Here is a 4,274-nt window from a genome sequence, read left to right on the forward strand (position 1 = left end):
TGAGCCACCATGTGGTTGCTGGGAATTGAACTCAGGACCTTTGGAAGAGCAGGCAATGCTCTTAACCACTGAGCCATCTCTCCAGCCCCTGAGTGTCACTACTGTTTAAGGGGTGGGCTGAGCACCACTAGGGAATTTTCAGTTTGAGTTTTATACATATTCAGTAAGACAGCAAGGGGACGATGGTTGTTTGAAGAGTCTCTCAGATAGAAGTCTTGGACCTGGGATAGAAATTGGAGAAGCTGAATAAACTTACAATACCTGAGGCCTTCCTTTATCTTGTCCATTCAAATGACTCAGGGTAGCAAATTCAAGCTATCAGGGCATGTGTGATAATGGTTCACTGTTTCAAGGGCCCATGCTCCATTGGAATATATGACACAGGATAGATGAATCTACTTTTAGGACCAATGATTCAGTGGCATACAGCATAGTCACTGAAACCCATCCAGATTCATCAGGTAGACAATATGACTTTCTTCTTAGGGAATTCACTAAAACTCAGAAGTGAATGAGAGCTGAATATAAAGGTGTGGTCACTTGGGTAAGTGTAATCTTCTGTATCCTTTTTATGCCAGAAGCCACTTCCCAACACATAGGCAAGATTGGATAGAGGGGAACCAATCACAACAACAGATGACTCAACACCTGGCATTATCAGGTTCCACAATCAGATGCCCCAGTCTCTTTGATTGAGTTCATAAGCATACGCTTGTGTGGATGTAGCTTAAGTAATTTGGGTTATACTAAATTCATTCGTAAGAAAGCACTTAAATTACAAAGCTCAACATCAATATATTAAGAGGAACACGAGACTGTAGTTTGAAAGTTGGTCAGTAACTTTTTTCAATTGTCATTGAAAAGAGTCCAAAAAGCTAAGGAGCAAACAAAACACTAAAAGACAGCATTTTCAGTTTTTGTAACACCAAGACCTCCTAAGAGAAGTACAACTTTCATTTGCTATATTGAAAAATGAAACTCATGGAACACAAATTAGCATCATATTTCCAGGCTAAGAAAATAACTTAACAGTAAAGACCATTGCCTGCTCTTGCAGAGGACTGGTGTGTGTGAGTCCAGACCTAGGAGATCAAGGGCCCTCTTCAGGTCTCTACAGGGACTATGTGCATATATTTAACAATTATCACTAGGTAGTCACATACACACATAAAATTAATTATATATAATACTTAATATGTATGCTTTTTCAAAAGTTTAGATTTACCAAAATGCTCTTTTGAAGTGAAGAAAATTGAAACATCTATTTTTAACATGATTTGCAGAGGTACAGTGTGTAAGCCACTAAGTCCTGTTGAATATGATCTAAAGATAAAAGATGTGTAAAAGTTAGTGCTATGTCACTTTGGTAAAACTGTTGAGACATTTGAGATAGTTTCATGCTTGAAGCCCAGACATTAGCTTAAACTCCCCAGAGTCTTAGTTGAATTAACTGCTTATGTATTTCTTTAATTCTATTTTTTCTTTTGAAATGGCAGGTTGAAACTATTTCCTTAACAGAAAAATTGTGAAAATAAAGATCTAATTTATGAAATTGGGTACCACACACCTTACACAACATAGATATACAAACATACCCATTGAATGCAGATTGATTAATACATTGTCATTTCTGTGGCCTATTTTTCTTTTGTTTTCAGTTTTACTTTGAGACAGAATCTCACCAAGCTGCTCATGTTGGTGTCAAACATGATCTTCCTGCCTCAACTTGCCAAGTAGCCAAGTAAAATTTTAAAGGGTTTTCCCAATACTAGTGAAATATAAGTTAGATGAAAAAGCAAGTTGTTCACATTTAAGAACCCAGATTATTTTGGTTTCAAATAGAGCAGGTGTACTAGTTTAGACACAATAGAATTCTGGAAAGCCAATTGATCTTTTTTTCCTAATTATTGTATTGTAGTCTCTGTTTACAACATCCAGGTTTTTATAGATTTGTGTTTTTAAGATTCACTTAATCTTTTTGTCTATATGTGTGCTGTTCTGAGGGTTGATATACGCATATGCATGCAGATGTCCATGGAATGTCAGAAGATGGCATTGGATTCACAAGTGCTGAAGTTATACATGGTAGCGAGCTACCTGATGTAGGTGCTGGCAGCTGAAATCAAGTCCTTCCAGTGTCCTTAACCACTAAGAAATCTTTCCGGCCCTTTCTGTGATCCTTTACAATCTTTTTAATTTTCTCATTTTGTTGGGGAAGGGTCTTATCATTCTAATACTTCTATACTTAAATGAATTTTTGTTCTTTATTCTCAAAAACATGCCATCATTTTTCAGTTCCCATCTTAATAGAACATTACTGACTGTGAGAGAAAGCCTTCCCTAGGCCATTTTTAGAGCCAAGAGAAGGGCCCATTTATTATCTGGTGGCAGTCCTTGAAAGTGAAGCTTTTAATCGTCTCTATCATTAATGGCAGCAACAACAACCTAGAAGACATATTACATATGCCAAGCTAATCTACTTAGAGAAGGTAAAACCAATGTTAGCAATTTGAACAAATTAAAAGAAAAAGTGGTTTCTTTAAAACTGAAAATTACAAAGGAGAAGAAGTCATTTTGGCTTAATATTCAAATAGTATGATCCATTAACACTGAATCTTCTCTTGATGAAATCTTAGAACAGTTGGTGATGGAAAGAGGAAAAACTCTTGATATGTAAGTTTTTTTCTTAATAAAAGTGGATTGCAAATAATTCAGTTATAAAAAAAATTGGGAGAAGTAATGACTTAGCTTAAGTGTTTTAAGTAATTAAGCCACTGAGTAATGTGTTTTCATCTGATTAAAACTAATATAAATATTAAGCATTGATATGGCATGCATTTTTATATTTGTTCATGTCCATATTATTATTTATTTATTACTTATTTTGGTAATGGAATCCAGAGAAAATTGACTAATCCACTGACTAACACCTATATAGAAAACAAATTAATATTAGAGCTTTTACTATGCATCTTATTTACTTTTGTATTGCTGTGACAGTACACCAAAACTACAGGGAAAAAAAGTTAGTGAGAATTGCAGCTACAGAGGATGAGCCTACAACCATGGCAGAACAGCAGCAGCAAGGATGTCACTGGAGTCATAGGTGCAAACTTACGACTTGGTCCACAAGCAGGAGGCAATGGAAACTAACTGGTAATAGTGTGGGCTTTTTGAAACCACCAAGTCCACCCCAGTGAAACACCTCCTCCATTAAGGCCACACTTCCTAATCCTTCCTTCAAAATACCATCAACTGGGGATTAAGCATTGAAATATATGAAGTGTAATTTTAATTCAGACCACCACAACATATTTGATGAAAGTAACAGTAAGAATCTTTTGAAGTAAACAAGAAGACCCTAACAAACAACAGTAGAGTAATATCTTAATATCAAGTTTAATAACTGAATAGTGATGGACAACCTAGGCCTTCAGCTATAGGAAGAGCAGAGTAGTTTTCAGAAAGCATAAAAGTGAGAAAAGGAAGAAAATTATGATATTTTCCCAAGATAGTAGTGTTTTATTTTTAGAGACCTATATTTTATGCCACTTGTTTTCCAGATAATAATTTTAAAATTTATTTATTTTTTTATGTGTGTGTGTATGTCAGTGGGTGTTATCTGTATGCATGTCTGTGTACCATGTGTGTGCCTAATCATCAGAAGAGGGCATCAAATCTTTGGAACTGCAGTTACCAGTAACTATGAGCCACCATATGTGTTTTGGCAGCAAAGCCCTGAACCTATTCAAGAACATCATGTAATTTTGACCACTCAGTCATCTCTCCAGTCTCAGATGTTATTCTTTTTTTTAGGGCACATATTCAGAAAGAAGACATTTTGTGTCCCCATACACCTCAGAGTCTAAAATTGAAAGCAGAACCTAAGCAATAGTATCTAACAATAACCAGATTAACTTGCCAACCTCCTGGATTATGATACAGAAAGCATGAGAAATGTACATTTTGACAGGGTGAACATTTACTAATGGTCCTCTGCATATTTTTATTTAAATGAAGATTTGGCAGCTAGGCTGGCTGAGTGTGGTGACAAGGAGGAGATTGATTTGTGATGTTGTCAGTGTAGATGGGACAGAAATGCTGCTAGAAGAAGGAAGCTCCATGTGGAGGCGGAGGGGAAGGGAGAAGACAGGAAGAAGGAACTGAGTGACTGACATGAGCTTTGAATAGCAAGCTGGTGGAACCCAGTGAGAGTGCAAGCTTTGTGAATGTGCTAAATGTTTTATCCTTGCATAGAGGAGAGGAAAAAACTT

Source organism: Microtus ochrogaster (assembly GCF_000317375.1).
Source record: "Microtus ochrogaster isolate Prairie Vole_2 chromosome 14 unlocalized genomic scaffold, MicOch1.0 chr14_random_3, whole genome shotgun sequence".
In the NCBI taxonomy this organism is placed as follows: domain Eukaryota; kingdom Metazoa; phylum Chordata; class Mammalia; order Rodentia; family Cricetidae; genus Microtus; species Microtus ochrogaster.